The 12,839-nt window shown below is 41.6% G+C and overlaps 1 pseudogene; it reads left to right on the top strand.

The window, feature by feature from the left end:
• The first annotated feature begins 736 nt into the window (after positions 1-736).
• Positions 737-12,839, top strand: part of LOC144269586 (large ribosomal subunit protein eL31 pseudogene) — a 31,459-nt pseudogene continuing 19,356 nt past the window's right edge.

Genomic DNA, 12,839 nt, shown 5'->3' with positions numbered 1-12,839 from the left:
TGTGGAGTCGGCACTAGGGGCGGGAGCAGCGTGCAGAGCCTCCCATGTGCCTAGGGGCTTCAAGGACGTGGTGGCTACTTCTGGGAGCTGCACAGAGTTAGGTCAGGCAGGAGCCTGCCTTAGCTCCAAGCCCTTGTTGCGCCGCTGACTGAACTTTTAACGGTCCATTCAGTGGTGCTGAACGGAGCCACCAGGGTCCCATTTCGACCGGGCATTCCAGTCAAAAACGAGATGCCAGGCAACCCTACATGGGCCTTCACTATGAGGGAGAAAATAGACAGGACATTCTGTCTAAGGGAAGGCCCCAAATCCTGCAAAAGAGTTGGAATGACTTTGCCCTACTCAGGCTTGTAAGACTGATGGGAACTTTTCTGGTATAACTATTAGTAAGTATGTAGGACCTGTTATTGTTTTTTATGTGTGTTCTCTGGATTTTTTATCCCTAATAAACAGACTTTGCTGAAAAAAAAGCTGTGTGGTAACTCACAACTGCTTGTAAAAACACTGTCACTGTCTTTGGAGACAAAGCAATACACAGGGGATGGCCTACGGCAGACTAGCTTTCTGAGGATATCAAAATGTATGGCAGGGAAGGAGGGAGAGAGACATGGGTCTCCACCCAAAAGAAGGGATGGCTGGGAGCATGCAACCTTGAGTGAGTGACACTGAGGGACGATGGAGGGGCAGTACAGGTGCGGTTACCCTTGAAATGGTGACACAGGGTATATACAGCGTTATGAAGGGAATAAAAGAGGGCAAGGAGTTTAAGGAGGAAGAAAAGACAGGGAAAGCAAGAGCAAGGGAGATTAATAGCCAGGAGTGGATGGTATCAAAGAAGCAGATGGAGACGTTAAAGGTAGAGAATGAGAAACCTCAGCATCAATGTTTGGGGCTGTTAGGAAAAATGCTTAACATCTGTCTCTAGTATGAAAATACAAAGAATGGTAAAAAAAAAAAATTCCAGACAGAACATTTTAAAATATTATCCATTGTACAACCTCTAATTTAATGGTAATGCAAGTAACAATGGACAGAAGAAAAGCTGAGCACTGGCAAAAAGAAAATTCCTTTTTAATTAAAACAAGGTCAGAGTAACTATCACCAAATAGAAAAGGAGTACTTGTGGCACCTTAGATGCATCCGATGAAGTGAGCTGTAGTTCACGAAAGCTTCTGCTCAAATACATTTGTTAGTCTCAAAGGTGCCACAAGTACTCCTTTTCTTTTTGTGAATACAGACTAACACGGCTGCTACTCTGAAGTCTATCACCAAATACTTGCTCTTGGTCTTTACCAGTCATGTAATAACCACCAGCTAGAATATCGATAGCCTCCTACTTTGCTTCAGGCCCTTTCATGCTCTAGCTCTTCATTATGAGGCTGGAAAAGATCTTGAAACAGATCATTACTGCGGAAATATTTATCTATGTTTTTCCATTAGTGTTTCTTTTTTCCCTCTTTTTGTAGAAAATAAATAAATAACTTTTAAAAAACCCATCCCTTTTACATATTGTGGCCAGAAAGTCCATAAAACACATACATTCTCATAGCTACTGGATGGGAGCTGTCTGTTTTGTCAGTTTCATCTTGCACTGATTTGTATTTAACTCTATTTTCTTCCCTACGCAACATTAACATCTTCTGCTTTACCAACACACATCACTCCTGAATCCTTAGCACCTCTGCTAATACTGCAGCTTTTTGTATCCTTGCTTGCCCACATTTTGCCCCTCTGGCAACAGAAATAGTGGGATTTCTGGAGGAAACTGACAGACCTTTCCTCTGTGAACTACTTTCTGAGGTGGATATTTAACAGCTACTTTGGATAACTTGCTTAATAAGTGTAATTGAGGGGTCTTAGAAACCAGTGAGGTTGTTGCCCACCTCAGTGCAGGTGACAACTTAGTTTATGAAGTCAAGGTTAGGCAGTCAGGAGTCAAACGATCATTGCAGCTGCTTGGTTTGCTACAGAGGCTTCAATTTTGTTCTTGTATGTTTAATGTCTGTTCAGCTAGAGAGTGAAATATGGGGGTTCAGATGAGTTGAAACTAACAGTGGGTTTTGGATGTTGAGTCTATCAACATCTCTGTAGCAGACTCAAGCTGACACTGGGGATGATCAAATAAATTCTGTACCAAAGAAAGACCAACTGAAGGAGAAATAGGATTCAGCTTCACAAGAAAGATAAATGTCAACCAATTTCCCTTTAATGGGGAACAGTCTGCAGTTCATGTCTCTTTTTCAGAGACAGTGGAGGAGGAGTATAAAAAGAAAACGAAAAAGTAGAAACTGGAGAGCGATAAGCTGGTAAGAGATTAAGATAAATGAGAAAATGAAGTACTTGAGCAATAAGAGGTCTGGGAAATGGACAGCATGGATAGTTCTGTGAGAAAAATACTGCGACATTAATGAAGCTATTGAAAACGTTCCCCTTCTCCACCCCTGGATTTATGAAAAGTAAAATGTTGGGTCATATTCATGTGAGATGTTAGTACCATGGAAAGAAGCTATGAAAAGGTGAAAAGAGATGTTGTTGCTTAAGAACCTCTTCTCCCATGTTCAGGGAGAAACCCACATGCAAGCCTGTGCCCAAGATGCAATAAATGTACAGGAGGATCTTAAGTTCCTTACCCCACTACTCCCTGGTAGGTTGACAGGAGTCCTATTTCATTTTACAAGACATTGGTCTGCTCAGGATAAAGTTGGTAGCTTGTACTTGGGTGGATTACATCTCTTTGCAGATTACAGTGACTTTTGGAACTTCAATAAACCTTCCTTGAGGAAGGCTGCAGACAGCATTTGCATATATCAAGGGCAAGAGCCCTTGACAATGTACTTTTGTGAGAAACCTGCTGTCAGCCTGAGCACTCAACTGACTGACCCACTCCTTCTCTGGAGGGGCACTGGTTCTAGCCCTCAGGTCTTCTTTTGCACATAGCCCAGCAGATTCCAGGGTTGGGCATCCACAAAGATGATTCCTGGGGATGGAATGGAATGCTATTCTCAGTAAAGGACTACATTTTACATGGTAAAACCTGAGAATTTTCACACATATCTTTATTGACGTCAATGGGGAAAGAAGGAGGGCTAATGGAGCTCAGTGCCGCACTGGGGCCTTAGTCTTTCAGTTTTCAAGATTTACATTAAAATACTTTCTTAGACCACAAAGATCTTTGTGGGATCTCTCTTCCTTAAGATCCCAACTGGATTTTTGTCCATACCACACAACCATGCTACACATCATTACAACTTGCACTCAGCACCTCAAAAGATTGGGCCCCATTTTTTAAAGCTTTTTAATTCATTTGGAAATACCCTCTCTTGACCCCTCACCATTTCTTTGTACTAATGCAGTACAACGAACTCAGTGCAATGGGAGAGCTACATTCCATTTGGGATCCAGTCAGTCAGATAAAGCAAAAATGTGAAAGCTTTCAGAATAGCACTTGACTAAACTTTCCTTCTAGAAGTTTCACTAATAGTCAGCTCAGACATAAGAGTCCAAATGATGTATTTTTAGAGGAACTAATAAATTATGGGAAACAGATATATCTGCTTCTTTCGGTAACTGGCTCACAATTTTACCCCTGCCTAAATTATGTGTAAGCCAAATATCTATCGGTCTCTAAAAATATTTATTTTGGATTTTATCAGAAATGTCTATTGTAAGAAAATGGGCTTTTAAAAGCAGCCAAAGAATAAATCATCAATACTTTCACTATACTGGAAGCCTTCAGTGATAGAGTCAACAATGTCATCTGACTTAAGTCACCAGACTGCTGCAATACAATCTTACAAGTATTAGAACTCCAAGTGTTTAATTATGGTTACTTCACAAGTAAGCAAAATGGTGTTTAGTAGAACAAAAAAGGTCATTAGTATCTTACTAGGAAGCAACTAAAATAACAGATCAGAGCCATCAGATCACAAAATAGATGCTAAACTTTACTTTAGAAAACCAAGATGCAATGACACATGTAACCATAGAACTATATAGAGTATCACACATATAAGGTGGCCTTGGAAATGTTGCTTATGTGAAGGAAATACAAGACATATCTTAGACCTAATTTAATTTTGATTCTCCAAGTCCCACGTCTGCTCAGCTTATTCATGCAGAGTCAAACTGAAGTCATGGGGCAAGAGAGTTTCTCTTCTCATTGATTTCAATGGGAAAACTCAAGTTATCCAGAAGACAAAATTCATCTAGGATTCCCCCTAGGTTGGTACAACTCTGCCCCACTCTTAATAAAGGGCTCTGCCTTAAGAGCAAAATTAAGATCTTTGCTATTACTAAAGTTGGGGCAGAACTGGAGCACTCTGGAAAGAATCTCACTGAACATCAGGGATGTTGGGGTGTTCATCTGAACCTTAGGTTCAGGTCTTTTCTGTACATTAGGCTGAACATAAGAACAGCCATATAGCATTAGACCAATGGACCATCTAGCCCAGTATCCTGTCTTCCGACAGTGACTGATGTTAGATGCTTCACAGGGAATGAACAGAACAGGGCAATTATCAAGTGATCCATCTCCTGTCCAGTCCCAGTGCTTGTGGCAGTCAGAGCTTTAGGGACACTCAGAGCATTGGGTTGTGATCTTGACCATCTTGGCTAATAGCCATTCATGGGCCTTTTGAATGGACCTGTACTCCATGAATTTATTTAATTCTTTTTTTTTAAACCCACTTATCGTTTTGGCCCTCACAACATCCACTGGCAATGAGTTCCACAGGTTGACTATGCATTGTGTGTAGTACTTCCTTTTATTTGTTTCAAACCTGCTGCCTATTAATTTCATTGGATAACCCCTGGTTCTTGTGTTATGTGAAGGGTAAATAACACTTCCTCATTCACTTTCTCTACACCATTCCTGATTTTTACAGATCTCTATCATATGCCCTCCCCTTAGTCGTCTCTTCTCTAAGCTGAACACAGTCTTTTTTATCTCTCTTATAATGGAAACTGTTCCATACCCCTAATCATTTTCTTGTCCTCTGTACTTTTTCTAATTCTAATATTTTTTTTGAGATAGTGCGACCAGAACTGCATGTAACATTCAAGATGTGGGCGTACCATGGATTTATATAGTGGTATTGTGATATTTACAGTCTTATCTATCCCTTTCCAAATCATTCCTAACATTCTGCTGGCTTTTTTGACTGCCACTGCATATTGAGGGGATGTTTACAGAGAACTATCCACAATGATTCCAAGATCTCTTTTCTTGAGTGGTAACAACTAAGTTAGACCCCATCAATTTGTATGTATAGTTGGGATTATGTTTTCCAATGTGTATTACTTTGCACTTATCAACATTGAATTTCATCTACTGTTTTGTTGCCCAGTCACTTGTTTTGTGAGATCCCTTTGTAACTCTTCACAGTCGACTTTAGACTTAACAAATCTGGAGTAATTTTCTATTGTCTGCAAACTTTACCAATTCCCTGTTTACCTCCTTTTCTAGATCAGTTACAAATATATTGAACAGCAGTGGAGATTCTTAGGGGGGCCTGCTATTTACCACTTTTCAGTGTGACAACTGACCATTTATTCCTACCCTTTGTTTCCTGTCTTTTAACCAGTTACAGATCCAGGAGAGGACCATCCCACTTATCCCGTGACTGCTTATTTTGCTTAAGAGCCTTTTGTGTGGGATCTTGTCAGGAGCTTTCTGAAAGTTCAGGTATACTACATCGACTGAGTCATACTTTCCACGTCTGTTGACCCCCTCAAAGAATTCTAATAGATTGGTGAGGCATGATTTCCCTTTACAAAAACTGTGTTGTCTATTCCCCAAGATATTGCGTTCATCTATGTGTGTGATAATTCTGTTCTTTATTATAGTTTCAATCAATTTGCCAGGCACTGCAGTTAGGCTTACCAGCCTCTACTCGCTTTTGGAACCTTTTAAAATTTTTTTTACATTAGGTACCCCTCCAGTCATCTGGTACAGAGGCTGATTTAAGCAATAAGTTACATACCACAATTAACAGTTCTGCAATTTCATATTTAGTTCCTTCAGAACTGGAACACTAAATCTGAACCCTCCAGAACTTTGGGCTAGTTAAAATTCAAATTGAGCTCCACACCTCAATTTTATCACCAATTTTTACACATGCAGGTTAAAAAGAAGCTGCCAATATAAATGGGAGGCATAATTTGCATTTTTAGAGCTATTTTTGCCTTTTCTGAGTTGTTTTGTAATCTTCTGGAATTGTGAAGCAGTGTGGGGAATCCTTGCCAATTAATAGATTCTGACATGTTGATAGTTGGTATACAGCTATTTTTGCTGCAGTTCATGCCTTTGCTGGTCCAAGCTTCCCAATTTCAGAATATTGCAAGCTCTCAGATACTAGGTGATGTGTGTGTTATAAGCAGGGGTGAAAGAAAGATAAATTACTTACCAGTACAGGAGCCTGGCTCTGGGCCCCTGGAAGTGGCGGGGCCTCGGGAGGAAGGGGCGGAGCTGTGGGTCAACCTCCCCCAGCCAGCCTTTCCATGCTGCCGAGCCCATGCTGCCCAGAGCTCTGGTGGTGATTTAAAGGGCCCAGGGCAACAGCCTCTTTTCCCCCATCCCATCTGCGGCCCTGGATGGCGGGGTGGGGGCAAAAGGGGCAGCGATGTTAACATCGGCTGTGTATGGGCTGGTACCGGTGGCCACTTCTTACCAGTATGCCATGCTGGCCCCTACCAGCCCACTTTTACTTCTGGTTATAAATAGCTGGCTAGGTAGCAGAGGATAGCTAGGTGGTTAATCATTTTTATTTCCATTTTTATCCTCTTCTTTTTTTCTAAGCAAGGGGAAGGCAGAGAGAAGCAGAACCACAGAGTTTTCCCTTTCAGGACCACAGGTTTTACCACATTTCATCTGAACATGAATCTATCTACTCCATTACCCTTCCTCTGCCAGCGGCCAAAAGTTTATATACAAAGGACAGGGGAAAGATATCCCAAATGTAAAATATTGCATAATTGGAGTGGAATACTTTCTCCTCATCTTGGTGGTGATCAGCATACACCCTGAAGCACGATATTTGGTTGCTGCTATATTTATCATGCAAATACAAATGTTATGAATGGTCACAAAGTTGTGTGCCAGCAATTGTCATTTCTACTCTCAAGGCAGTTCTTCTGACTTCATATTAGACAGTTCAAGTCCCTCCTAGTGATGCTTCCCTGCTGTTTTTCACAATTTTTTAAATGAACTGGGAGTTTGTTGAAGGAGCACCCTTAAGCACATCAAGCGGGGATTCTCATTAGCAAATATCAAAGGGAAACAGCATGTTCTATGCACACAGCATAGAATGTATCTAACTCAGAGAAAAGAGTGACACTTCCTGAATCCTCAACCTTACTTCTTCAGCACCATAGTTTTCCCCAAAGCAATCGCCATTCAAATTCTAAACCTGCTTCCCAATTTCAGTTAATGAGAACTGACAAGATCAGAGTTTAACTGATATGGATGCAGGCAGGAGACTGCACTTTTATATCACAGGTTTTCAGAAATTTAATTAATATTCATAGACATTCTTTTTCATTTTGTAATATTTGAATTAACACTGGTCTGCATTCTGAGGTGATGGGTAGGGAGATGATGCATGGGCAGCTCCCATCCTCACCAATGTATCCGGATACCCATGGAAAGGCTTCCATGGGATCTGAGCAAGGGGGAAATGACGCAGCTGAGGTGTCACTATGCATTTTGCTCCCCCCCTCCCATTCCCCCCCCCCCCAAGAAGCGATCCACTGGATTTCATCCCTTCTTCTGTTAGTTGTGGGAAAATCTGACCTTAAAGCTCCTTTTTATATACGGTATCTGTTTGTGATGTTAAATCTAGATTACATGTCCTAAACACAGATACAGAATTTTACTTTTTAATTTTTGTGTTTTTCTAAACTCAACATTCATTGAATACAGGATTTGGAAGAATTTAAATTGCATCTTGTACTGATAGGCTTGAAGCCTTTACCCAATGCATATTTGTTTTTGTGCTCACTGCTTCTGGAGAAGGTTAGCAGATTTACTTCCTTCTCCTTCCTCTCAAGGGTTTCACTGTTTTCTGTGAGAGTCTCAACCTTCTGAATTATTTTATTGTATCTGTGGGAGCACGGTCCTCTTGCTTATTGACTGCCATCTTGTATTTCAGGCTAGTGATTGACAGAGCAACCAGAATGTACAAGCAGAAAATCAATAATGCAGGACCTCCAGACAGTCCACTGATGCTCTTAGAGGAAACCGGTTTACTGGTCACATGTCAGTCACCAATCAGAAAATATAAAACCAGCCAGCCATGAATAGAAACAATGTAAAGAGAGATGCACTGTTTCTTTGCATGAGAGGATTTTTATATTAGTTTCCTGTGTTTAAATTCTATGATGTGTTTCTCTAAGAGCAGACAGGAAAGAGAGGAAGGATAAAAAGAAGGGGGGTGGAAGAAGAAAGAAAATTGTAAAGTTGTCCTGATATGTATGCATTTGTTTTCTCAGTGCCATGATAACCTTCACCAATCCTTAAGCATTAGGGATTCTAAATGTAAATTTATTCTTTAACATAACATTTTACTTGTCCATGTATAAGCGACACTCATGCAGACATGAAAGAATCCAGACTTATTACTTGCAAGTTAGCATTTTAATGCTAATACATTCAGCCACCCTTTACCTTCTAGTTTTATGGTACTCTAATTATAGCTTGCAGGCCTTCAGGGGTCCTCTGCCACTTTAGCTGGAGTTCAGCTTCAAGCAAGTTCTACCTATTAGGACCTCCTGCTGAGTTATTGATTATTAAGGTAATGCACTTTTACTGCACTATCTTTAACATAGAAATAAAATAATGAATGCTTTGCAGTGAGAATATTTTTTTTCTAAATGTATCTTCCTAAATGACAGCTCCAAGAATGCATGTTCTTTAATTTAATCCCGTGACCAGTAATGTGTTATGTATTTTTTAAATTAAGAGTAGACATATTTTTTAGAAACCTTAATGCAAAATGATAGTAAGCGCAGAAGTAGCTAAGAGGTTTTGGTTTTTTATTTTTGGTTGTTGTTGGGTTTTTTTGTAAGAAGACGACATATTTCTACAATTCAATTGATATCAAAAAGAAACCAGTACAGAGATTTCTCTGCAGTCATATTTTATCCTTTTAGAAGCAAAAATATGCAGTGACCTTAGTGTTAATAAAATGTTCTACGTATAGATATCTGATCTGTAGAGAGGAGAACAAAAGGAAACAGAAGATAGTAGCTCTTTATTACTTAGATTGGGTGGGCTCAACATTAGTATTTCAGTAGCATTTGTGACTTCACTCTATGAAAGGCCACAAGGTAAACACATAAAAATGGCATACAGGAAATTGACTTTGGTAAATAAATTGCTGGCAGAAGCAGCTTTGGTAACACCAAAGAAATCCTCTTATTCAAGAATCTTCATAATAGAGCTAATCAGGAATTTGTTGACAAAACATTGTTTTCATTGGAAAACACAGGTTCACTGAAACCAAAGCTGTTCATAGAAAAGGGCTGGTTTCAGCAAATTTCCCATTTCAAAAAATTCCTTTCAGCCAATGACACCCTCATCTAAATCAGATACCTCTGAAATCATCAGGTACAAAAAAGAACTGTTCCCTAGACTGATATAGGTTGCTCTCATAAAACAACACTTAATTTATTGCTGCTGTATCTACAGCTGAGGCTAACTTCAGTCTTTACATAGGCTTTGTTGATGGGAACCCTATGGCATCTTGTTTTTATCCCATGTTGTTTTCCAACCTAATACCCTGCATTATGATACCCTGGGTCCCCAATGTGCCATAGATTTGGTGCCCCGAGTTAATGCCACTTTGCAATCTACCAGAGAATTGATCAAGAGGGAGGTGTGGCTCTGTTTCCAAGGATCTGGCAACTTGCTTTAACTGGAAGTGAGTGACCAAGTATCTTTTAAAATAAGACTGTTTTGCATAAAAGCCCTTTCACTGTGCTTTCTGATAAATTAAGCTTTAAAAATTCCCTCTGAACTTCATATTTAAAAATATATGAAAATATCCTGTTGCTTCATGCACTGTTCTTTTGACTTTTATGAATCTCTGTGACAGCCTAATTCTTCAGAGAATTCAAGATAGTCTCAATCAGGAGGATTTAAACTTTAAATTAGGTTCAGATTTTGTCCAGTGTAGCCATTTAGGCATTTAAGTATAAAAAGCTGACAAAAGAAAGCTCAAACATGAAAGAATAGTGCATTTCCAGAGGCTGACTTCTCATCCCTGTATAACTTATACTTCATCCACTTCAGAATACTCATCATCTCATTTCCAGACCTTTAGGAAAACAATATACAGAATCCTCAAAAATACTGCTTACTTATTTTACACAGGCATAAAATAAAGTATTAACAGGAGTTGAGGGCTATAAAGGAAAAGTATTACCCATCAGACTGAAAAATGTGACTGACTGTGGAGTATACTAGGTGGAAAGGCCTTTTTTAAACTTAAGGATATATGAAATAGGAACTATAATAATTGGGAACTGTTTAAGAATATGTTACTAAATGCCCCAAAATCTACTATCCCACAATCAAGAGGGGAAGATAAAGGGGGAGATAATGGCAAGGGTGTGTGTAGGTGGGTGTATGTATATATATATATATACACACACACACACACACGCACGCATATAAAAACACATGGGAAAAGGCAAGTTGATAGTAATAAGCAAGCTAGGAACTGTGGAAAATTATTATGGGAAACAAAAGACAAAAGGAGAAATCAAACTATTGCTGGAAATTTTTTATACCACGATTGGATGTTTTTCTAAAAGATATGCTCTAGTTCAAACAGGAATAAATTCAGGGAAGTCCTATAGAGCCTTTGTTATGCAGGAGATCAGACTAGATAATCACAATGTCCCTTCTGGCTTTATAATCTAAAAAATAATAAATTAATAATGCCTCAAATTCAGTTGATATCTAAATTCACCCTAAAATAAGGGAGAGAGGAGTGAAAGAGCAGCCTCTCCTCTCCCAGTAACATTTTCAACGGCCCCCTCTCCACTCCTCTTAACACTTTATCTATCTTCCCATTTTTTTTCCAGTTTTAAAAATACCTACAGCACATGCTTTCAAGAGAGTTGTGAACAACTCATTGTTGGGCAATAGGATTCTGAGTAACATCGACGATCACACAGTTGGTAGAGTTAACGTTACTTCATTAGCACACACAATATCACCACCCAGAGATGCTCTAAACATATTTTAGATTTTTCTCAGAGTTTGAAAAAGGAATATTACGTCAGTATTACATCTCAATTGTTAAATACCGGCCAAGTCCTCAGCTGGTATAGTTAGACATGGCTCCATTGAAGGCAATGGAGCTATTTTACTCTAGTTGAGAATCTAGCCCACAGTCTTTTGATGACAGGAGAGAAAGACACTGGCTATGTCTGCACTTAGAGTACATACTCTGCACATACCCCCAGCACGGGTATAAATACCAGTGTAGATGGTGAAGCACAGCTCAGGCGAGTAAAGACATGCTTGAACCCTGTGGCTTTGAACCCTGCACAGCTCTCTACATGCCCAAACAGTGCCTCCCTGCTATTTTTAGCAGCCTAGTGTCCTGTGGCCTCCCTGCTGCCCGTCTTTCACTGCCGCATGTAGCTACACACCGCAGTATTGACACAGCCTCCTTTCCACTGCAGTGTGTAGCTATATTACTCCCAAGGGAATTGTGCACCAAAAAATTAAAAATTCTGTGCACAGTATTTTAAAATTCTAGATATTTTACTTGTCAGTAAATAAATGTGGAGGTTCCAGCATTGCAGTGGGGGGCACAGGCCACTGGCTGCACGGAGGTGGGAGTTCACACTGCATCCCGCTCCCCCACTCACACACACTTGGACATGGACTCGGTGGTGAGGCTGCACCTGACACAGAGCAGGGGCCGGGCTTGCCCCAGAAACACCCCAGGACCCTGCCCCTCCACAACAGGCATACCAAGATAATGAGCCAGAGGGACAGTCTTGCACGCATGCCTAGCCCTGGCATCCGGTGTGGGGAAGCAAGCTCACACCAGCAGGATCCAAGCGTGGAGGGACTTAGTGTGGGGGGATCCAGATGTGGGGTGAGAGGGTTCTGTGTGGGGCAATCTGGGTAGGCAGCTCAGTGGAGGGGCTGGGTGCAATCTGGATGCACAGGGGCTTGTTGGTGGATTTGGGTGCAGGGGGAATGGGACTTCACAGAGTGAAGGTGAAGATGGTTGCGGCTCAGCAGGCGGGACTGGGTGTGGGGAGATGGGGCTCAGTGGGGGGGGTATGGGTGCTGGGGGAGTGTGGTTTGGTGGGTTAAGGTTCAGGTGCAGCTGGGTGGGGCTCAGGGTGGGGTCTGGGTGCAGCTGGGTGGGGCTCAGTGGCATGGTGGTCTGGGGGGGCTCAGTGGGGTGGTCCAGGTGCAGGAGGGGTGGGGTTTGTTGGGGTTGAGGTTCAAGTGTGGGGGGCTCAGTGAGCGGGACGTCTGGGTGCAGGTGCAGGGGGAAGGGCTCGGCGAAGTTGGGGGTTGGATGTGCGGCCACTGGCTCTGGGTGCGAAGGGGAGTGAGGCTCAGTGGGAGATGTCTGTGTATGGGGGTAGGGTCCAGATGCACAGGGGTTGGGCAGATGTGGGGGCGGGATCAGCTCCCTGTAGAGTGACCCCTTTCCCCATGTCTGAGAAGCGATGGGCACATGAAGTGGGAGGAGGGTGCACAGCTGGGGGAGGTTTCTGGGGGTGGGTCTCACCCGGCCCTGGTCACTCTTTGCAGGGGAAGAGGAATTCCCATCCTCCCCCAACCCCAGCCCAGCCAGGACTAGCAG

This window comes from Eretmochelys imbricata, chromosome 8, assembly GCF_965152235.1.
Source record: "Eretmochelys imbricata isolate rEreImb1 chromosome 8, rEreImb1.hap1, whole genome shotgun sequence".
Taxonomy (NCBI): Eukaryota; Metazoa; Chordata; order Testudines; family Cheloniidae; genus Eretmochelys; species Eretmochelys imbricata.
The sequence above is the reverse complement of the archived record's forward strand: the minus strand, read 5'-3'. Positions and strand labels throughout refer to the sequence as shown.